This window comes from Motacilla alba, chromosome 9, assembly GCF_015832195.1.
Source record: "Motacilla alba alba isolate MOTALB_02 chromosome 9, Motacilla_alba_V1.0_pri, whole genome shotgun sequence".
Taxonomy (NCBI): domain Eukaryota; kingdom Metazoa; phylum Chordata; class Aves; order Passeriformes; family Motacillidae; genus Motacilla; species Motacilla alba.
Genome location: NC_052024.1, coordinates 2,463,239 through 2,487,354, shown reverse-complemented (window position 1 = coordinate 2,487,354; position 24,116 = coordinate 2,463,239). Strand labels below are relative to the sequence as shown.

Below are 24,116 nucleotides of genomic sequence, written 5' to 3'. Positions count from 1 at the left end.
AATGAATTGGATTAACTTGACTGGTAACTTCATGCAAAAACTTACACTTTCTACAAATTATTTCCCCACCATAGAGAGGAGTAAAGGAAGACATCAGTGTGGTTTGCTGAAGAATTAATCAGAAGAGCTCCAGAATCTTGGAACATTGCCCTTTTTAACATATAGAAGATCTATAGATTTTTAACATATAGAAACCCAAAGGTTCCATCATCGTGGACCACCTTCCATCATCTCATAGCAGTTATTCAGTAATGCTTACCATCCAATTTTACAGTCTTTAATCATCTTAAACACCACCTTGACCTAATCTCAGTGTCTTTAACAGGGCTTCCTGTGTCATACATTTTCTTATTAGAATGGGTGTTTCAGAAAACAAAAGGTAAAAACAAAATTGCTAGACACCCATATAGAGTTTGTCCACAAGAAAAGGCAAATTAAATTCACAAATTATACACCTTTCTTTTGTCTGATATATTTTGCAAGATGTCTGGCTCACCTGGTTCCTCTAATGGGTACAGCTGCCACTCTTTCCCTCTTTTCATGTTCACACAAATTTGAGAAGGAGAAAATACAACAAATTGGAGAGCCAAACCTTCCTGAGATAGATTGCTAGAACAAAGTGGAACATTTCTCTTCCTGCAGGCAATCCAGAGTACAGGTGTTGAAGGCAAGCTGGCTCTAGCAACTGCAAAGGAGTTGGACAGCATCCCAGCGCTCACTGCTCCTGGCCACATCCCTCTGCTGTCAACAACATAAGCCTGCAATTCCCACACAGAGCTTACTCTGACATAACACAACTTCTGAGTAATCCTCAGCAGCACTCCCCACATTTTCCCACCTGCAGGGGATTAGGGTACCACTCCTGGACCCAAATGTCAGCAGGCAGGGTCCTTGTGTCCCTGCACAGGGACAAGCCAGCACTCCTCACCCCTAAGCATGAAAGAAGAGTAGTTGAAGAGAAGGAAAGTTCCACCGCTCTCGCCTGCTCTCCTGTCTAGGGGTGAGAAGACTACCACTGTTTGGAAACAAATGTGGCCATGCCAAAAGCCTGCTCACTGTTGCTGCCAATTTTAAACACAGACAAAGAACACTTGACATAGAAAATTATAGGAAAGGAGAAGTCAAACCAAAGAAATGTCAAGAAGCAGATGACTGAGGCATCTTATAAACTTGTAGAACACTGTCAGCTGAGAAAATTACAAGGGTGGAGGCAGATGAAAACTGCATCTATTACTAAGGTATTTTCTCTTAGTCTTTTCCCAGAAGGACATGACATTGCCACATACTGACACAGCCATATTATTTTCATCTTTGCTTGCCTCCCAATTCTTTGATTCTGACCACTAAGAAGTTTCTGCATGAGATATTTTCAACCCTAGTATTTCTTCTCTAATCCTTGGCATTTGTGATGTGAATAATGAGATATGAACCAACAAAGACAAGTCTGCCTAAGCTATTTTCCAACCCTGGGAGTGTAAATGAAATTATAGTTAAAATAAGATCCACTTACCACATCCTTCAGATAGCCAGCATTCACCTTCATTCCCACCATTTCTATCACAAGCAAAAGCCATGACAGCAGATCTCAGCAACTCTAGGACAATTAATTGCATAGACCTGGACCAAGTCTTAAGGGTCCATGATCTGGAATCCTCAAGGGCAGTTAAAAAGCAGTCTGCATGCAGTGTCCAGATGCAGGGTTTGCTTGTTTTCATAGTGTTCAGTATCTCAAATGGCTTCAAAACCTTAAGATAAAACAACTATTCCAAATAGTACCTTTTTGTTATAACTTGATGAAAAATTTTTGCAATTATGAAGAATTAATTTTAGCACCACACTGGGATAAGTATTTTTCCCATCACAGCCTGCAGTTAAAAGTCAAATTTTTGTTTTCTGTTGGACTTGATTCACATTTGGAAATAGCTTTTCTTGCCAGACACTATTACTGAGCAGCTCCCCCAGCTTTGTTAGTACAAAGTGTAGTACAGAAGAATAGGTCCAGCTTTTTTGTTTTGCTATTCTAAATTAAAAATTATTCATAGCAGAAGGATATTACACTCCAGAGGAGTGCATGTAAGCTCTTGGTAGCCAATACCCTGTTCCTTATTCAGCTCTGCTCAGCCTGAAGAACAGCTGCTTACGAGAGTTCTAGATAGGACTATATTTCCCCATCTCAAGATTTTAAAATAACCTACTCTGCCCCCTCAAAAAAACAAACCCTCCCCACCCAAAAAAAGCCCACAACAAAAACCTGAACTAACAAGCTAAAACAAAAACACTCAAAAAAGCCCCAACAAAACCCCAAAGCACCCTACAGGTTTTATTTCTATTATCCTCACCTCTACCTCATTGTCCCATGTGTTTCTAAGTGTATTATAAGGAGACTTTCTGCAAAAGGAGCTCAGAAAGTAACTTCTAAAATCCTCCAGCCAGTGTTTTTGTAGCCATCCTGACTTATCCCTGGCTGTTAAAAACCTTCAGTATTACTGTAGCATTCAGTAGCTACAGTCTGAGGTATTTAAGTGATCAAACATGTTTGACATTGAAATAGTCACAATTCCATATTAATTACTGGAGGCAATAGAGAAGAAGCCAAGAAATTTCAGAAGAATGGGATTTTTGAAGGGCAAGCTGCCAAAAGCTAATGAATTGACATGTAAGGTAACAGATTCTTCAGACACAAGGGAACATGACATAAATTAGTTGAGAAGTTGTTTCAGTTATGAAGAAAAAATGGGTAACAGTATTGAGATGTCAGTTTACCTGATCATCTAGCTTAAGAAGTCAATCCACAACGAGTGAATTGTTTAAACTTTATGCTTTCCCTGCCAGATTCTACAATGGTATATTTCTGAAGTGGGGAAGAGAACGCAGCACTGACATTACACTTCCAGCTCCACAGGCTCCAGCAATTTTAATTAAATCTCAGAACCCAGGAATGCTGTTAACCTTTACTTTACCCAGCCAACTGCTCGGCCCTGGTGTTCCCCCAGCAGGTTTGTATAGCTGAAACAGATATCTCAGGGTTGTGTATCACAGTAAAGCTCCAGTTCAGAATGATTTATAGTAAATATCTAATTGCATGTAGAGTACCATTTGAGTTTATATGTACATAATCTATGAATATTTACACTATTTGCCATAGGTATGTAGCTGATATAAGCTGGTTTTAGGTAACTGATGGTCACAGGCTCTATAATGCTCAGTTGAATGGCCACTGAAATGGCAATAAACAGCATTTTAAACTCCTATAAACTGTCCAGAATCTATACAAATAAAATCTTCAAACCGTGTATAGCCCATTTCAGTCCTGTGATGAGTGATTACTCCTTTTATCAGACTTAGCTCTAGCAACAACAATAGCAATCAGACACTTTTAAGCTGGCACTAATATAAATGGTGTCTAGAATATTTGCAAAAAATTACTCTAAATCATGCCACCTCCCACTGCAAGTTATTGTATCATTAGCACAATGAAGATTTTTCTACTTGTTTGTGTTTTTTTAACTGGAAGAATGGTGGTTTTTTTTCATTTTTATGGTTTAGATACAGGGGAGAGACTAAAATTAATCCTTCCAGGAGGAGAGAGCTTAGGACAGGAAACAGAATGTAACCCTGTCTGTTCCTTGTGAGGACTTCACTCCTTTATTAAGTGCCAGAGCATTGTCCTTTCCTGCTCAGTGACCAGCCTCAGGTGCCCAGTGATCACAAGCCAAGTTTCGGAACTGTCAGGGTAATGGTTCCCCTCTCACCCCAAGAAAGAAGTTTCTTGAGTCTGTATTTCAGAACATTCTATATTTCTACCTCAACTGCGATGGTCAGAAATCTGTTTAAAACAAGAGCCCTGGCTCCTCAAAAAGTGTTTGATTATGCAGAGGGAAGCATTAATACAGTATCTCTCTTGTTTAGAGGTACCAGTTTTATCATGAGCAGCACTGGTCCTCCATACACTTTCCAGTGTTTCTGCAGCTGCTTCATGGCTCTCTTGAACCTCCAGAATCTCTCGTCCTCCAGTCTTGCCTGAATCCCCTCTCCCCTTTCATTACCCAAGCTTTACATGCCTTAAGGAAACAGGATGCAGCAAACCTTCTGGGAAGCTGTTGACTTTGCTGCCTTTCTCACTGCCTTTTGCTACAAGATTTGGATTTGTTGCTATTTGTAGGGCCAAAGGCACTGGAGTTTTGAGTAAAAAAATGCATTTTGGCTACCAGAAATCCTAAAAGGAGCTACAGGGGAGCCCCAAGGAGAAGTCTTCAACTGTCTGAGAAATCTCCCCCCAAACAGTCAAGGACACATTATATTTGTGATTATTTTGAACTTCTGGCAATCCTGCAGTAGTGCTTACATTTATTCAGCATCTAAGAAGGCAGAAAAGCCTCCCTAATCTGCACAGGGAAGAGATGCACTGTAAGTAACTGGGCTTCTTGTGGTATTTGATGGACTGTTTCCATCTGGCTGGATTATTTCCCAGCACACTACTCTGAGCTTTGTAGCACTTTATACTTATTCACAAACGCACAGGAATATTTAAAGCTATTTCTTGCATGAGTTAGTCATTGCTGGATGGCCATCCAACAAAACTTCCACTGGGATATAGAGAGCAGTCATATGTTTGCAGGGAACCGAAGGTGTGACATGTAAAAGCACCCAAAATGGTGCTAGTTAACTGTGCCCGGAGCAGTAAAGCTCCAGACTTAGCTCAGGCTGTGGAAAATCCACTGAGAATTCAAAAAATCCACTGGAATTGATCTGGTAGCCAGCATGCATGCAGATACATCAGCAATATCAGGGTGTTAAAAGCCAGGAGGAGCAGATCTCCACACACTGTTCTGGGAAACGTGAAGCCTTTGTGTGCATTGAAGCCACATTTGCTTTTCAATTAAGGGAAAAAACTGGGTGCCATTAAAGATATGAGGCTCTCTCAGATGAAAGCCTCTATGAGCTTAAACCATGGTTTACCTAAATGCAGATGACCAAAACCGTAGTTTACGTGAACAGCAGAAACCACATAAACCTCAAAAAACCAAACTTGGAAAACTTTTCAGAGAAAACAACCTTTTTTTAGCATATTCTGACACATGTTGCTTGAGACTGGGTCAGCAATGTCCCAGGAATCAGAGTTCACTCTGTGCTTATACATTTGGTTCTTGTCCCAGCAAGTTTGGAGAGGTGTGAAAATGAAAACTGGCTGTGCTGAAAGTTAGCCAGGTTCCTTCCTTGATCATCAAGGAAGTACAGCTCAGGTTTCAACCAGCAGCTTGTGGTTTGGCATGAAAGAGACTATTCTAGTTCATAGCAGGATGTAAACACCCTGGGCGAGTATTATTCTTCTTTGGAGACCTCTGGCCACCTGCTCAAGAATTCACCCTTACTCCGAACTTATTACAAGTGCCCTGGGATTTGGTGTGGAGGAGTGGCAGTAAATATATGCTTTCTCCACTGTCTGAGATAGCTTTGAAATCATTGCTATATGTGCTGGGGGAGAGGGGGAAAGTGAGCATGTTTTCACACACGCTGCTGGGCTTCTGCCCGAGGGCCTCATGCCTTTTACCTCACATCTCCCAGCCTCTCCCACCCTGAGCTACACCACACAGCCCTCATGCCCCAGCCAGAGCAGGGCCCTGAAATTTGCTGGCAGATCCCCAGGATGTCTGAAAAACACATGCTCTCACAGATGCTGCTGGCACCCAAGAGCCTTACCCCAGCCCAGCACTGTGCTCTCGTGGGGCATTCTAGAGCAAACCACCACCGCCTTCCTGAGGGGCTCCTGTGCAGCCTTCCAGAGGGGCTGTGGGGTGAACTCATTCCCCAGTGATGTCTCGGGAATCACAGAATTAATAAAGTTGGAAAAGACCTCTGAGATTATTGAGTCCCACCTATGGCCTAACACCACCTTATCAACTCAACCATGGCACTGAGCGCCACATCCAGTCTTTCCTTAAAAACCTTCAGGAGCAGCAACTCCACAAACTCTCAGGGAAGTCCATTACAACCCTTTCTGTGAAGAATTTCTTCCTAGTGTTTAACCTGAACCTCCAGCACAGCTTAAGGTGATGTCCTTTCATCCTGCCCCTTGTTCCCTGAGAGCAGGGCTGGGCTTACCTGGCTACAACCTCATAGAGAGCCATAAGGTCCCCCCGAGCCTCCTTTTCTCCAGGCTAAACACCCCCAGCTCCCTCAGCTGCTCTCACAGGACTTGTGCTTGCTCCAGCCCCTTCCCCAGCTCCATTCCCCTCTCTGGACTGGTTCCAGCACCCCAATGTCCTTCCTGAATTGAGGGGCCCGGGATGGGACACGGCACACGAGGTGTGGCCTCATCACGGCCCTGGTCCTGCTGCCCACACCATTGCTGATACAGGCCAGGTGCCTTTGGTCTTCTTGGCCACCTGGGCACACCTGGGCTCATGTTCAGCCACTATTGACCAGCCCCCCAGGGCCTTTTCCTCTGGGCCGCTTTCCAGCCACTGCAGGGGGCTGTTGTGGGAATGTGTGGCGCTTGGCCCTCTTGTACCTCATGCTGTTGACTTCAGTTCATCCATCCAGCCCATCCAGATCCTTCTTCAGAGCCTTCCTATCCTCCAGCAATGGAAGAGCCAAGTCCTTTCCCCCGATACTGCAGGGAGCTGCCTCCCCACAACGCTGAGGGAGGTGGGAGATGGCCCCACTCGGCTGCAGCTGCAACCCCCACCGGTCTCAAGGGAGTGGAAGTTCAGCAACCTCAGGCTCCTTTTCAGCCCACCCTCCAGGAACACCAATCCCTCCTACTTAGTCCTCATGCGTGATTTGGGGGCCTCGTGGGGTGAGGCAAGTGTGAGCAGCATCCCACTGGGAAGTGCCGTGAGGGACAGGCAGGTGAACACAGGTGCTGTGAGGGGCGGGAGGCACAGGAGCTGTGAGGGGCACGAGGAGCACAGGTGCTGTGAGGGGCAGGGGGCACAGGGGCCATGAGGGGAGAGGGCAGAGGTGCCGTGAGGGGCAGGGTCACAGGTGCAGTGAGAGACAGACAGGTGAGCACAGGTGCCATGAGGGGCAGGGGGAGCACAAGTGCTGTGAGGGCAGGGGGAGCACAGGTGCTGTGAGGGGAGGGGGAGCACAGGTGCTGTGAGGGGCAGGGGGAGCACAGGTGCCATGAGGGGCAGGGGGAGCACAGGTGCCGTGAGGGGCAGGAGACACAGGTGCTGTGAGGGGCAGGGGGAGCACAGGTGCTGTGAGGGGCATGGAACACAGGTGCAGTGAGGGACAGGCAGGTGAGCACAGGTGCCGTGAGGGACAGGGGGCACAGGTGCAGTGAGGGACGGGCGGGCTCAGGTGCTGAGTAGGTAAATCCCCGTGTTAGAAGGAACCTGGGTAGTTTGGTTCAAGGCAGGTATTGGTGGCCCGAGGATCTAGGGCTGCCTTGGAGGAGCAACCCCGCGGGGAGGTGAGCGGTTGGGGGTGAGCCTTGCTCTCTACAGCTTGGCAGAGCCTCTCGAGTTTCCATGTTCAAAGCACACAGGTTCAGGCGTGTGCTGCACGCTTACTGGGTGCCGTGATAGGAGCTGGGACCTGGAGCACAAGCTGCTCAGCTGGAAACAGTTGGAGCTGTTCGTTTGTAGGAATCGTGTGACAGGTTGAAGCTGTTTGTGTGTGATCGGGTGAGTGCTCCGTGGGTGGGAGTCATGAATGTTGGAGAGCAGAGCAGGGTCCTGCAGCGTCAAGTGAACACTCCAGACTCCTTTGGCCTGTACCAACACGTCGTCAGCCAGAAGGTACTGAAGAGCACCGTGGGTTGTTATCTGGCACATCCCTGGCACACCGCCTGGTGTGTATTTTATGGTGTTTTGTCAATTTCTGCAATGACAGCAACATGCCTTTCTTTGTTCCATGTGTGTTAAACAAGGTGCTCCTTCTTAATGCATCATCAACTGAGCTGTGTTCCTTCCATTTTCATTATTATTTTCTTCCTCATTACTTCAGATGCACCTTCTAAAGGATCCCTGACAGGAATATGTGGGTTGGTACTTTCTTGTATGACTGCTGGTGCATTTCAGGTTGTGCCAGCTTTCATTATATTGGTGTTCCCCCATGGAAAAACTGGGGTCCTTCCTTCCCTTTCTGCAATTTTCCACTTAGGAGCATTAATGCAAGGTTAAAATTATGCTAACATTAAGCAAATTGTTAAAAGGACTTTAAAAGTTCTTGTAATTGAGTGACAGATGCTTAAGACTGAATCAATTTAAATATTCAATATAAGACTATCAGGATAAGATTACAGTATTTTGATCTTGATATTCTGACTCTTCCAGTGCTGATGGACTGATAAGGCAGTCCTATGCAGAGGAGAAGAATTATATAAGTGAATTTTGCCTCTTTATCACTTTGATATAGGCTGGGGATTTAAAGAAAATAAACTATTTATAAGCAGTAGAAGGGTTTTTTTTCTGAATGAAGATTTTGCAGCGTTGGAAAGAGTAATTCAATAATTTCATATAAAACAATAATGTGATATTGACTACAGACCAAACAATATTGAATCCAAATGACTTTAATAGGTAATGTAGAATATGGTAACTAAAATATAATACATAAAGCATATGTACATTAGATATGACATATATATGAAAAATAGTTAACAAAATAGTTTAAACAACATATAAATGCATGTATCTTAGTTACATAATAAACCATGTTTGTACTGAAATTTTATTAATCTGCTACTCAGATTTTCAAAAGGTACCTGCTTGAGATTTCTTCCCTATTCTTGAACTTAAATTTACACAAATCCTTTTTTTAAGAGTGTGTGTATACACACTTATTATTATATATATATATATATGTACCATGCATATACATTGTCGATCAAGAAGTCTTAGTCTTTTCCTTAAGTAGAAGCCAGAATATGTAACATTCTTCTCTCTTAAATATTCCTCTTTTTACCTGCAACTTTATTGTGCGCCCTGTGCATTTGCTGTAAAATGTCAGCATTTCCAATAGCCTGCCACCAAATGCTCCAACTTACTGAGAACAATGAAATATTGTGAGTGAAGCAAAGTATTGCTCTGGGACTTGTGCTTAAGTTCCCATCCCTTACATCTGACTGGGATACCTGACTGCCATTCTAATACTTCGCTTTTGGAAGGAACACTCACCTGACAATTCATGTGGGTCTGGTATTTCTTCCTACATTTTTTTCAGACATTTTTACTGGTATGAGATCATTTGCACTGCAGCTTTTTAAAGGGGTGAGTGCTCTCTCCACTCATAGCAGTACATGTGCGTTTGTTAAGGGTACTCAGGTACCTGGTCTTTGTGCTGGGAATTCCAAAATAACTCTGAAATTCCACTGAATGCTGCATTAAAAAGAAGGAATGTCAAGAACTGATGTCTTGAGAAGAATATAGTTTTATTTTAAATAATTTTTCCAGAACAATTTTTTAAAATTTTAATGAACCATAAGATGAGGGGAGGGGAAAACCCCTTTTTTTCCTTTTTGGAGGTTGTCTTTAGCATAAAGGTATTGTTCTTTTAATTATTATTCTGATCTTTGTCTGGACGCAACCAGTCACTGCTTCCAGTCTTACAAAAACAGGACAAGAAGTAGGTGAACAGTTTCACACAAGCTGCTTTGAAATTTTGTACCCAGAGAAAACTGAAAAATTTTCATATTTTGACTTAATTTTCTGTTACATCCATTGAAAAGTTTAAAAAATCCATCTAACACCAAAAGGGACTGACAGTATGTTAGGCTGAATGCAGCCTTAAGAAAAATGTTCTCACAGCTACATACTGCCTGAGAAATTGAATACTTACATGCAGTGAATATTTAAAATTCACATTAATTTCACCACCCTGTCTTCATTTGTTAAAGAGATGCTGCTTGGGTAATATAACAAGTTTAATTTAAAGATTCTCATTTAAACTCATGTACAGACAATCTTAGTATAACACCTTATTTAATATGACCTAGAGGAGGGAAATTTTCTCTTGGTTCTTTAAATGGAGATTGATTAAGCCCCAAAGATTTTTGAGCTTCCTCCAACATCACATCAGCAACCATGCAACTCCACAGGGAGAACTAGAACAGACTACCCACAAGCATTTTTTCCATGGTGTGTAATGCAGATTCACAGTTATTCTTTTGGCAGCATGAATTGAACCCAGGACCTTTGAGTGTCAGGGTGCAAGTGTGAGAAGGCTACACAGCAAGATCACTACCCTGCACTTCTGGAGAGCAGCTTTTGGCCTCTTAAGGAGGGATCTGCTTGGTGGGATACCATGAGGTAAGGCCCTAGAGAGGAGCCCAAGAAAGCTGGTTGATACTCAAGGATCATCTCCTCCAAGCTCAGGAGAAAGGCATCCCCAAAAAGAGGAAATGAGGTAAAGGGCCAGGAAGCCTGCACAGATGACGAGAAGGTCCTGAGCAAACACCAAAAAAAAAGTCAATGAGGATGGAAGCAAGAACAGGTAGTCTGGTAGGAATACACAGGAATTGTCCTCACCAGCACTGTCCAAGCAGACAGGGATTAGGTGAGGAAAGCTGAAGCCCTGATAGAATTAAATCTGGTCAGGGACATCAAGGGCACCAAGATTAGCTTCCATAGGTATGTCAGTGATAAAAGAAAGATTAGGGAAATGATGAGCCCTTTCTGGAAGGAAACATTAGACCTGGTTACTCAGGATGCAGAAAAGGCTGAGTTATTCAGATTTTTTTCATTGGTTTTCACCAACAGGTGCTCCAGCTACACTGGCCAAGTCACAGAAGGCAAAGGCAAGGACTGGAAAAATGAAGAGCTGTGCACTGCAGGAAGAGATCAGGTTCAAGAACATCTAAGCCACCTGAGGGTGCAAAGGTCCATGGAATCTGAAAAAGATTCATTTGCAGGTCCTAAGGGAAGTAGTGGAAGAAATGGATGAGCGACTATCAATCATATTTGAGAAGTCACAGCAGTCCAGTGAAATTCCCAATGACTGTAAAAGGGGAAACATAACACCCATCCTGAAAAAGGGAAAAAAGGGAGACCCAGAAAACTACAGACCAGTCAATCTCACTTCTGTGCCCAGCAAGGTCATGGCACAGATCATTGTGGAAACTGTGCTAAGGCACGTGGAAAAGATTGGAAGTGATTGGGACAGCCAGCATGACTTCACTGAGGGCAAATCATGCCTGACAAAGGGAAATATAGGTTCAATATTAGGAAAAAGTTGTTCCCGGAAAGAGCGATAAAGTTCTGGATGGCCTGCCCAGGGAAGTGGTGGAGTCACCACCCCTAGATATGTTTAAAAAGAGACTGGATGTGGCACTGGGTGCCAGGGTTTAGTTGAGCTGTTCGGGCATGGGTTGGACTCAATGATCTTGAAGGCCTCTTCCAACCCGGTCATTCTGTGAAATTTGGTGATGTTACAGCACTAGTGGACAAGGGGAGAGCAAGTCACATCTACATGAACCTGTGCAGAGCATTTGACACTGTCCCATGTGACATCCTTGACTTTTAACTGGAAAGTGGAAGGACCACTCAGCAGGTAAGGAAGTAGCTGGATGGTGACACTCAAAGTGTGGTGGTCAACAGCTTGATGTTCAATTGGAGAGTGACAAGTGACATTCCTCCATTTGGCTTTGGGACTGGCCCTGTTTAACATGGACAGTGGGACCAAGTGCACCTCAGCAAGTTTGCCAGTGACACCAAGGTATGTTGAACAGTCAACACACTGGAGGGAAAGGACGCCATCCAGAGGGACCTGGACAGGCTGTTTATGTCAGTGCTGGACCTAGACACCTGGAGGTAAATAAAATTGGACAAATAATTTGTTGTTCTGTGCCCATAGGGTAGGAAAAATAATAGTCTCCACAGAAATACTGTCTCCTTTGCTATGTGGGAGCAAGATGACTTTTTTCTTTCTGTTGCCTTTGTTTTCCTCCACGAAGTCAGTTACTCAACCTGAAATACAGGGAAGAGATGTGCAGTGTGCTGCAAGGATGAGAAATTCTACCTCTGGTCCTCGAGGTTCTGGGCTCTTCATTACAAGAGATGTTTGTGAGCTGAAGAAGGCTATGTGGTAATTGCAAAAGGAAAGGGATCACTTGTGTGAGGAACAACTAGTTTTTGTAGCGACTGTACGTTGCTGGAATATTAAGCCCTGTGGTTATTATTATTTGGTAGCTCAATTCTAATGTGTCACTTAGTATTTTAGAGGAAAATGCCTGTATGATGAACTCTTTGGTGTTTCAGGCTTTTGTAGGTTAAATGACAATTTCAAAGCAGTCTTCGGAAATACCATTGTGTGCCATGAAAGAGGGTCTTAGACCCTTATAATCTATATTTTCAGGAGATACTTGTGGTAAAATGAGTGCATTCTCAAAGTTGATTTGTGCTGGCAGTCTTGGAGTGTTGGAGAGGGACACTCTCCTCTTCGTAAGTGTCGAGTAATACTGAGAAAGCTCCATAGCTAGGGGATGTGATTTCACTTTATAGCTTCCTAGTCCTGCTACATAATGTGTTTTAAAACCCAGATTCTGCAAAATGCAGACATCTCTTAAATACTGTGGTTATATATTCTTTACATTATTAATGATCAAAGGTAGAAATTAACTTTTGACGTCAAAATTCAGGCACCTAATCTAAGGTATTTTTCCCTTGCTGCAGTTCCCAGCCTCCTGTCCTTCTTCCACTTTTCCCCATGACAGCAAATCACAGTGCAAAGATACTGCCCCTAAATACTGTCCAAGGCAGGATACTAACAAGGAGGTTGTAAAGATCTCTACAAACACACCATGGGCACAGGGGACCATTGAATCATCAGGTTTCACTGACAAAGCATAGCAGTTTTTTTCAATTTATTCTCAAAATATAAGACAGCCAAGACCAGGTTCAAACTGAGGTATGAAAATGACTGTTAAACTACCTCAAAGAATGCCACCAAAAAAATGAAAACTGGGTCAACAGTGTATCTTATCTAATACTTTGAGAACAGCTTTTCAATTAGAAAAGGAAGATTTCATATAAGGTTAAGTGCAGCTGTTATCATGGATATTAAAAACATGTTTTGTTTTTGCTCATTTAAAATTGAATCAATTTATCTTTTTGATGGTGATTTTCACATATAACTCGTTATTCTACTCACAATTTCTGCTATGATAAAGACATATTTTTTAACAATATAAGGCATACTATATTTTGCTTCCTAATATTTTTGTTTGTTTAAAAAATACCTTTTCCTAGGCAGTATCTTGCCATACCAGTGTAATCTGCAGTCTAGAACCTTGTGGCTTCGTTGCCGTAAAATATATAAAGCTTTTCTCTAAAATTAAAGAAAAATTAGTACAACAGAAAACTATTTTACCTCTTCATAACAGCTTCCCAAATGAAAGCTCATTCTGCACATACCTGTATTTTAAAAATATAGTGATATTTTCAATTGTTGTGGGGCACGATATGACAGAAATATGCTATCATTTTTTTTCTTAAACCTCATCATGGCATGAATTTTTTCAAAATCCTACTGAACTTGGGTTTGGTTTTGTTTTTAAAAAAGAATATTAGTTACCAGCCATCTGCAACTATGGCTTCAGGGGGGTGTGGTTGTTCAGAACTCCTAACTGCGCCTGTCATTCTAGCAGACTGGCATGATTTTCTGCTGCAACACTTCTGGTGAGATCTCCAGAGAGAAATCCTTGTTGATTTTGCTCTTGGTATAGCATCATGGAACTGCCATGCTATGCTGTGTTGGGGGTGCATCCATATCTACAAACAGATTCTTCAGTGTTGCACCTGTAATATAAGCAAAAACATCTTAAATGTTCACATATTTGTTTCAGGTTTTAATTTAAAATATATTGGTGAGTGAATGAAGGAAAATAACTAAAACCAGAAATAAAAACTAGCTACCACCAGAATGCAACCAGGGTCAGATTAGCCATGACATAAGAATTTCCTGTTGTTTAGACAAACTAGTCTAGAGCAACTTGTCAACTGTGTGCCATATGCCATCTGCAGCTTCCTGCAAGTGTTTCTTTAGCAGGAGTTTTGTCATCAGGCTTCTGAATTTTCATGAGATAAGTAAAGCAACCCCCAAAGCCCTCACTATTTCTAAAAATGCGCTTATAGATTTTTGTTATTATTTTCAGTGATGCAGTGTGATTGTTTCCCAGTCTTTGCAGAGGAACCTCACTGAAAGAACCAAAGGCGGAAAGCTACAATCAGTTCTGCTTTGCTTCCGTATCCTCCTACCAACTGCAGCTTTCCCATCGCCCCTCTACCCAGCCCAGACCTCTCAGCTTTCCCTTTCTTTGTTGTTGTCCGGTTCCTTTCCTGTGACATCTCTGCTGCTGTCACAGGCAGCAGTGGCACTAAAAGCAAATACATTAGGATAGATCAATCTGTTTCTGTGTCATTTGTGTCCCCTTGCAGGCAGAGTCCTTTTCTCAAGCTCATCTAAATGATTCTCTTCATGGGTTGGAAGGCACTAATGTAAAGAAGTCCAGGTTGAATGAGGCAGTAGAGGGAAGGATATGCCTACTCCTCACCTGGATGGTTCTTGTTAAGCACTTGCCTAAGGTACTCCTAAAAAATATTATCAGATCAGCTGAGGCAGACCCCTCTGATGCATTGGGACTAACAATTAATTGCTAACAACTAATTGCTCTCATGAATGCAATTGAGAGTATGGCTCTTGCTACACTCTTGATTCCCTTGTGCCACCTGCAACCTCTGCCCATTGTGAGGAGCAGGCTCCAGAACCCAGAACTGTGACTGGGCAGTCTGACTGAGGTACAGGGGGGAACTTGGTCACCAAAGCCATCTCAGTGGGAGCTCGCTCTTACCCAATTCTCAGTAAAAGCTCTGAAGCATGTAAAATAGGGCTTAGAAATTCAACTGATAAAAGCCACCCCAGAAACCAGAAAAAAAAATTAAATGTGCTTAGAGGTGGCTTACTTAAGTAAAAAACAGTTATTGTCCCCTTACTATCTTTATATTTCATGTAACTGGAAATATAAGACATCTTTATACTCCTTCAATACTCAAGGGGTTATTCTTACTCAGGAACTGATGTTTAGGGTCTCCTGACCACAATCAGCCTGTCAGTGTCCCCAGGCGGTAGCAGAAATTACTCCCCGGTTTGTGCCCGCGCCGAAGTGCTGGGAATAGCTGCATTCCTGCCTCTCTGCTGACCCAGGCACGCTTTAGGAGGAGGCCTAATCCTTTGAGAATCCCAAACACAAATACTGCAGCGGTATTTGGCAGGCCAGCACAGGAATTTGTGATATTCATAAGCTTGCTACAGCTTGTTTTCCTTGGTCTGGAGGCTGTTTTTCCACGGGTTATAGGCACCGATGAAGCCGTTCCCGGTTCTCGCACTGCGCGGTGGCAGCGTGTCCGCCCCCAGCGCCGAGCGGACTCCCCCTGCGGAGCCCAAGCGCAGCACGGCTGGTGGAGCACTGACCCCTCGCGGCTGAGCTCCGGCTCCACCCTCTGGGCACGTCCCTTCTGAGAGGCTCCGCTGGAGCTGCCTCAGGCTGCTGGGTCCGAGCTGCAGCGTTTTTATATAATAGAATAGATGTATTTCTGATTGGGCTTCATATAATAGATGTATTTCTGATTGGGCTTCCCATGACAGGATTGAGGAGGCCAGGTCGACTGCAGTGAGGAGTTTGTCAGGTTGACTCTCAAGCTGTACAATTTCTACAATTTTTTGCTTAGAGGAAGAGTTTCTTCACCATGCCCAAATCATTCAGGATGCTTGCCTAAAGTGAGGGGTTCGACACCTGAAAGTCCCTATTCAGGTTACCCTGAATGTCGGCAGTTCCTGAAAAAATCAAAGAATATGAGTATGTCTGGACAAATGTTATGAAAATCTGCTAAATTCAAAGACCTTCAGCTGTTTGGATTGCTGTGCTTCCTTCTGTTAAGGGTACTCTGCCATGCTCCCAGTGTGTGCCCTGTAATCAGAAAGGTGTTTTTGCCAGTTTGTTAAAGCAATGTCGTTTGCAGATCTCTAAAGCCCCATCTGCTGTGACAAATCCTGCCAAAGCTCTGTCACTCTGGTGATGTAAGTAAGTGGCATCCATTTTACAGTGAGGTAAGTAAAAAACACGAGGTAGTCATGTGGTTATTCAAAATACTACACGTCAGCATCAAAGCTGGTAAAGGACAGGGAATTTCTTAATGTGTGTTCCCTGCTCTGGGCCCTGGAACATGCTGCTACACAGCCCAGAGGACAAGGACAGCAGGCAGTGCAATGGCTCTGGTAGCAATTGTGGAAAATGTCCACCATGCAGGTCTTACCTACCAATGTGAATTGCAATGAACTCAAAATTCTGCCTGTAATCACTGAAAGTTTAAAAACATCTGTGAGCATTTCAGCCTTCACAAGGATACAGAAAGGATTTTGACAGTGCAGCGTTCCATGTTCACGTGTCCTGTTTACAGCTGTGTCACAGGTGAACATTGCTCTGGTCTCACAAAGCCCAACATGAAGGACTTTAATGATGTGCAGGTGTCCCGTTCCCTGCAGCAGTGTCAGCTGGTGAGCACGAGGTGGCACAGCAGAACAGCAGTAGGGGGAGGAGGAGAGGGCTGCAGCAGGGTGATGGGAAAGCCTGGTGGCTGAATTTTCAGGTCCTGACTGTCTGTCTGGCAATTGCAGCCTATAAGTTCTGATATCATCATACCTACTAAGTCCCATTCTCTCACAGAACGCCTGACTTTTTAATATTTCCTAGGCAGCAGCACAGTCATTCCATCTACAGATTCCCTAGAGTTTGAGTGAATATCAGCTCAGTTCTTACTGGCATTATTAAATGACTCTGTTCCTGAGCTGGTCCCCTTTTATGATGAAGTTTTCATGACATCTCCACTCTACCTGCAATTTAAAACTGTGTGATAGACCCAATGATGTTCAACTCTCAGTTCCTTCCTCCTACAAGCATGTTTGATGCTTTTTTTTTTTTCCATTGTGACTTTTATCAGTTGAATTTATAAGCCTTGTTGTACAGACTTTGAACACTAGGCCTTTAAGGCCAGAAGGCATGTTTTGCAAGATCAATTGCTTGTGTGCCTAAGGAAATCTGTTTTAAAAATATTTGATGTAGCCTTTGCTAGAGAGAAGAGTGTCTTGGGAGTTATTAGCATCAGGAGCAAGCTAGAATGTAGGGCCACTGTCCCCCTAAGGGCTTGGGGAAAATCTTGCAGAATCTTGCATTGTAAGATTTCTCCTTCTCCCATCTGGGACAAAGATATGCCTGTTATGTTGGCCTGAGAATCGGGAGTGATTGGATGAGTGAAGTTCAACATGTATCTGATGGAAGATTGGACTAATATGGACTCTCCAAGCTGGAGAAAACCTGCTGGTTGCAGTTGAAGAGAAACAGTAGAAGCTGATTCTAAGTCAAGAAGTCTGAACTGGAAGCTCAATAACAATATCAGCTAAGAGATTAATAGAGACTTCAGTGCCCCCCACCTCTGCCCCACCGCCACCCCCCCTAAAAAAAACTGATTAAGTTAGTAGACATTGGGAATGGGAAATTGAGGCAGGCCGTTTGCAAGAGCTGTCTCTACCATGAGGGAATGCCCTGAAGCGTTCTTTGTCTAGCCTGGTGATTGAACTGTTTAACCTTGATGCCAAGGTTATTTAATGGCTCTGCTATCATGCAGAGCTAATTGCCCTGGCTCGTTGTGTAGATTGACAGTTAGCTGGGAAGTTTATGATGGAATGATTTTCAGATGGGGAATACGCTGCCTTTCAAAAGTTTAAATATTATTTGTGAAAACTCAGTTTTACTGGAACAATAAAGTATGCTTCCAGGAAAATAGAAAAAATGCCTCACTACCTAGAAGATTTTACAGTAGAACAGAATTGATCATAATCAGCATGCACAGAACAGAGAGATATTCTATCTTCATGGTGTGCTGTGGAGATATGCAAAAACTCCATTTCCATAAAAAGTATTGTTTTTAAAACTGTAATCATGAATTAGGCTGATCTTTTTTTTAATGGAGGGTTTTTATTTTCCAGTCACTTCAGTTTCAGGGCACATACCATTTCAGAATGGCACCTTGAGCACACTACTGCACACTAACAAAAAAAAAAGTACTATTATTTCTATTCAGAAACACATTTTGTAGGAAATTACTAATACTATTGGGTTGGATTTCAATCCTGTTGAAGACTGACCACTCACATAGAAATACTGTAGCTGTGCTGGTGCTCTGTGAGCTCAGGGGATCTCTGTGTAAGGGAGGACCTTGATGCTGTAATATTACATCTCTGCACACTATGCAGTTTTGTTTGCTTGTGGAACTCAAATTCTCAGTCTGTGTCAGAATGAGCTTTAGAAAAAATCTGTTTTATGTTCCCTGTCCTCTTCCAACCTTTATATGCCACTCCAGAGGTCTTAAGAAGCCAAAGCAGTGTTTTCTGGGTAGAGTAGAGGTTCCCCCATGGCTCAAAGGCCAGGACTGTTCTACAGATTTGTGATGGCAGAGTTATGCACAGATCAGCACCTGGGGTGTGACCTGACAAATAGTTATGTTGCCAGAAGTCACTTGTGCATATAAACCAACTTGTCACTCCCAGGTAATCAAGATGTTATACTGTAAAAACATTTTTTTTTTGCTGTTATAAGCTGCATCTGCATTGAAATGCTGTGCCAGCATAATACACTGCATATATTATAATACATGATCCTGTGCTGGCAACATATTCTGAGAGTGGACCTAGCCTAACTTGCTAGTTCCTTCTTTCCTTGAGCTACGCAATAGAAAAGGCACAGAAAGAAAATAAAGACAGAGCCCCTTTAACTATTTCTTGCTGGAGAAACAGTCCTGTAATAGTAACATGGTCCTTGGTTGTTCTCTAGTTCTGAACAGTTTGTGTCTGACCCCATAACTCAGTGACAAACTGCAAAACTCAAACCACTCTAGCCCCTTTCCCTGCTTTTCTTAACTACATCACATGTGGTTTATCAGAAACCAGTGTTCTCTTCCTTCATGATGACATTCTTTCTGTAAAACTTTGTATTACTTCACTCATCATAAAAAATTTCAGAGCAGAAAATTAGTTTGATTAAATATTTTATGAGCACGTGAACAAATCAAATCATCAGAATGTGAAAAAATAACTGATGCATTGTATAGAAATTTCTCTTCATTTTTTTCTTCATCTCAAGTGGCTTCAATAATATCCTTCTGAAATGCTATCTCTGAGAGAAACAGTGTGTGAGCTCTGTTGTGCTTTCATAAATATGATCCCTGCAAGTTAAAATATCATCACGTGCTTACTGCACTTGATTATGGGGGCAGGGACAGGCCTCAGAATTTGTCTGTAATCTCTAATTCCAAGCAAAGTTTGCTGTTCTGCTGTCTGCCGCTTGTTCCTGTCCTCATTGTCTGCTTCAAAGCTCACATTCAACCTTTGAGTCAAGGTCACACTCTGAAAATCAATTTTCCATGCCCCCATTACGCCTTCCTCAGCCTTATTTCTTTTCTTATCTCTCTCACTGAAAGAGCTGCCTACACAGCTAAGGCTGAAGCATGGGACAAGTTCACGTGTGCAAAATCTCAGCCAAATAGGAAGCCTATAATGAAATAATCTGTAAATAATCTCTGCCCCAGCTATCACGAGCCTTTCAAATTATTTATATTGGATAGTCATTTAAATCTCGTCAGTGCTGCATTGTGCTGATGTTGATTGAAATGGTAATGAATGCAATACTGTCTCTCAAATGGTTCAGTTTTTTTAAAAATGCATCATTTACCGGCAGTTAGCAGTGTTCCAATTGCATCTGGCTCATTGATTGCAAAGTACAAGCTGGCTGTGTCTGCAGGGCACAGTCAGTCTGGGTTGCAGTGAACCCTGTGTCATCTTTGTGTTTTACATCTATGGTGTATTTGCTGACTGGCTAAAAGCAGGGTCAGCAAACAAGCTCCCAGCATCCAAGAGTAAGTAGCAAACAGCTCTAAGTATGTTTGCAATTAATTGTTCTGTTCTCTTTTTCTTTTGCTGGTACAGCCCACTATCTTGCAAGTCGTTGCACTGCTCTTTGACTCAAAATTCTCTGTCTGTTCTCACATGTAGGCTGTGTCTGCATCTGTTTTATTCTGTGCATAAAATCCTTTTATCCATATGTTTAAGGCTGTAGCTGATGTTCTGTTTATATTACTTCTAAGGTATCAAGATTTGCCTTTCTTCTGCCCTTGATAAGCACAGTTTTGCCCTTTCATATCTACTCAGAATACTGTCATTTGAAATCAGTGGTTTTCTGTCTGATTATGCAAACCCAAATACGTGTTGCTTTGTGTATTTTCCCTCATTTATCTTACTCAGTAAGATCGATGATTTGGTGGTTGACACCCCTTCCAAGGCATCTGAGGGCCAATCTCAGCCTGTCAGTTGTATCCTAGTCTACTTAAATACTGATTGTTGTTTATGATTAGTCACAATCAGTCTGCCCTCTCTCCTTGTTACACTTCCAATGAAGAAATGTAATGATGTGTTCCATGGGTCTTCTTGTGTTAGGAAGTCCATTCCTAAAGTTATGAAAATCTTGATGAGACTTCAAATTCTGAAGGGCCAAAGGGTGCTCTCATTTTCCTTGTACTTTTTCATCTGTCTGTGTCTGTGGATGTTTGTTTTGCATTGACATTTCTAGATATCATTTCTAGCCCTTTGGAGTACCGCCCCAAAACTTGATCTTGATTTATACAGCATTTAACATGTGAGGAGAAGGAGGGTAAAGGGTAGGAAATCAGACATTCAGGTATGGAATATGTGGTCTTGGCAGCAACTGAAATAGTTACATGATCTTTATACTTTGCTCTTGCAAAACTGAAATTGCAATTGACTTTTTTTTTTGCCTGGAGGTTTTCTATGGTCAACTTGGCGCTACAGCTCACAAAATCCTCCTTATTTTTACTCTTAATGTATTTATAAGGCTAATTGTGTGTTTTGGTCTTAAGCAACCATTATATAGGTCTATATAAGTTTTTGCTAAGCTCCACTGGAATGGAAATCTACATGAAGCAGTGATGTGACACACAGGAGAGCAAGACTTATTTTCCATCTGGAACAATTCCAGATGTAAAATGAATGCCTCCACTCTCTATAACAAATTATTATCACTTCCTCTTATTGAGGAAGGCTGGACATCAATTAATAGAACTAGAGAGAAATTGCCAAATATTACATAAAAATTTATTGGCTTCATTTTGAGCCATGATGAAATAAGGCAAATCCTTTACTTTTTCTGCCCTAAAACATGCTGGATCATGCAGAGTTTAAACCTAAAGATGTAAAAATAAAATGGAACCATTTCCAGTACAGAAGATCAGCTGACTTGTCAACCCTTTAGTAGAGGAGTAGCATTGATTGGGACAGCCTCTCAGACTGGGGAAGGAATACTTTATTTCAAAAACATGTGAGCAGGGTTCAGTTTCTACCAGAACCCCTCACTCTGACAGAATGGGAAGGCCTGCAAAGTTACCAGCAGCTGCTTGGTGCCAGGGTCGCATGCACTTCTTGGGAGAGGTCTAAATGCTCATCTGTCTCTCTAGTATTAGGTCAGGAGTTTTCCGTGCCACCCTTGAGAGGAGATGGTGCCTACCTGTGCTCAGAGGTTGTGGAATCCTCCTGAAGAGGCTTCTTGACATGCTAATCTTTTCCAAAGAAGACAACCATACTACTAGAGAAAATTACACTCTCAGAGGGATTTATTAGCAGACCAAAAAAGCCTTGCAAAGTTCTTTTTCTCGCAGGTACTTGATTCACATGTTGCAAGAAAGGTAGACCAAGGAAGTCATCCGTGCCCTGGGGCTTTCAAAACTGTTGAGGTGTTTAAGGAGCAAGTCTCCAAAAATGCCTTGGTGGAAGTAAAGCTAAAGAGATCAGGTGGATTTCTTAGATGGTGAGATCTGGTCCAGGCAGCCCAGGTTTGACATTTTTGGCAGGTATCCAAGTTACAGCACCATCCAAACTGGTAAAAATTTGGCTCTGAGGGAAATACTGCTGTCATCAGACCCTTGACCTCTGTCTGTGGTGCTCTGGAGAGAGTGCCTGTTCCAGCATGTGGATTTGGATCCAGGTACGGGAACAAACGGTACCTGAGGAGAGGCTGACTTGGGGCACATCCATTGTGACCCCATCAGACCAACCTGGCTGAATTTTTTCAGCTCCACTGGCACTGCTGAGGTCCCCATACTTTACCAGCCAGGGCAGCCTTGGCAGGTGGGCTTTATCCTTTCAGTCCTCAGCAAAGTCAGGCACTGAGGACGCTACTGTGCAGTTTTCCTTTATGCTCCTGCCAGTTTAATTTGTTTCACTTGCAATAGGAATATTTTCTTCAGTTGACCCTCTCTCACCTGGTAACTGTGTTTCTAACCACAAGTCACATCTTTGACCTCCTAACAAAGAGCCAACACATTAAAAATGCATGAGGGCCTTGTGAGGGGGGAAGCTGAATGGCTGCATTAGCACCGAGGCTGAATTATTGATAGAAGGGGTGACTTTCAGTTTCCTTTTAGCTATTGAATAATAGATTAAAAGCTGCTCAATAAGATTATTTTCATTACTCACATAAATTACTTGTTCAGTTAAGAAGAGTGAGGAGAACAAATGAAAAGCACCCTGGGGTGGCAAATCCATTAGACTTAAAATTTTTATGTTCTAGAATATTTTATTAATTTTAGATGCATTTTCAAATAAATGTTTTGATTTAACAGAAGTAATAAGGAATGTTTTGTAGAGTTTAGGAGATAGGAATAGACTTCTTTATTATACTCTCAGAGAAACTTATGAATAGAGAACAACTAATGTGTTCTGTATTAGCTGGTGCCCATGCTAACCTAAGTAAGAAGTGTTTAATAACAGTTGAAATTGCCAGACTGACTAATACCTGCTCTTTAGAATTATGATGTTATTGAATCTCTCAGTTTTCCTATATGTGGTATGCCACACTGAGCTGTGACCATCTATGCAGTCCTAGAGAAACCAAACTTTGTTTGGTTTTGTATTTCCTATTTAGTTTGGTGACAGTAAAATTATTGTCCTTTAAATCTTTTCAGGGATTAGTAATCTGGTTAGCTTTCTATACAGCCTTTGGCTCTCCTGGCTGGTTATTGCTGTGGCCAACAAGGATTCTGCTGCATATCCCTTAAGTCAGTCAATTCCTCCAAGGAGGTATTAGATGTCATGGTTGCCTACAATTTGGAATAGACAGTTACTTCTGCATTTCCACTTGTGCTACTCTCCTGCAAAGCTGAATAATGTTGGCTTTGAACTGGACAGCTCCTCCTCTGTCACCTTTGAAATAATTTCAGCACAGACTCAGCAAGTATCAGGTAGGCTGGCTGGGCAGTTTTCTACTTGCATCCCTGTGGCAACAATTTGAAAAAGAGGAAGAAAGAGCAAATTTCCTGTAACTGAAATAATGAAAAATAATTTATTACAGCTTCTAAGGAAAAGTAGAACTTTCAAAATAAGGCATCTCCATTCTTCTGCTGGTATTTTATTAGCCAAAGAACCAAAAGTAACACAGCCACCAGTATTGCTTCATAGAAGTACCACAAAATGTTATGGTTTAGTCATGTTAGGCACTGATTTAGAACCCACTCAAATCTCTGAAAAAATCCCATGGACTTGTGGCAGTCTCTGCAACATCAGTTGATGGGAGGCATTCCATTAAATACATAAGTCAGGGACTGGATTTATGTGGAATTGTACCTGTTAGCAGCCACACAGGACAGTTTCCTTACAAACCCCTAGCTGACAGAGAGTAAACAATTACAATGCACCTCTCAGGGCAACCTCCCTGGATGACAGCCTGAATATCCAGCTCCAATCCCCACATATTTTCAGATCATGAGTTCTCTACAGGGATGGTAGAATTTGGTGAATTTTGTGATGCTGAAGACTGTAAGAAAAGAAGGTAGAAAAAAAGAAAGAAAAGAAGGAAGGCAGTGGGAGTTCACTGTGAGTAGGCTACTGAGTGACGATTCAAGGGTAAACCAGAAATATGTAAACCACTGACCTACTTAGTGCTGAAAGTCTCCATATTCCATTATTGATTAACTTATCTACTTAATGCCCTCCCTGTTGCCTGCAGTTAGCTCAATAGTAGGATGATTTTGACTATTCCTCCATGTCTTTTA

At 42.4% G+C, this 24,116-nt stretch overlaps 1 protein-coding gene across 1 annotated transcript in view; it reads right to left on the bottom strand.

Moving 5' to 3' along the window:
* Positions 1-8,526: 8,526 nt before the first annotated feature.
* Positions 8,527-24,116, bottom strand: part of AMER3 (APC membrane recruitment protein 3) — a 41,650-nt gene continuing 26,060 nt past the window's right edge. Inside the window, exon 3 of the mRNA XM_038146008.1 lies at positions 8,527-13,745. The gene's annotated coding sequence lies outside the window, so the exon portion shown is untranslated. The remainder of the gene's footprint in view (positions 13,746-24,116) is intronic.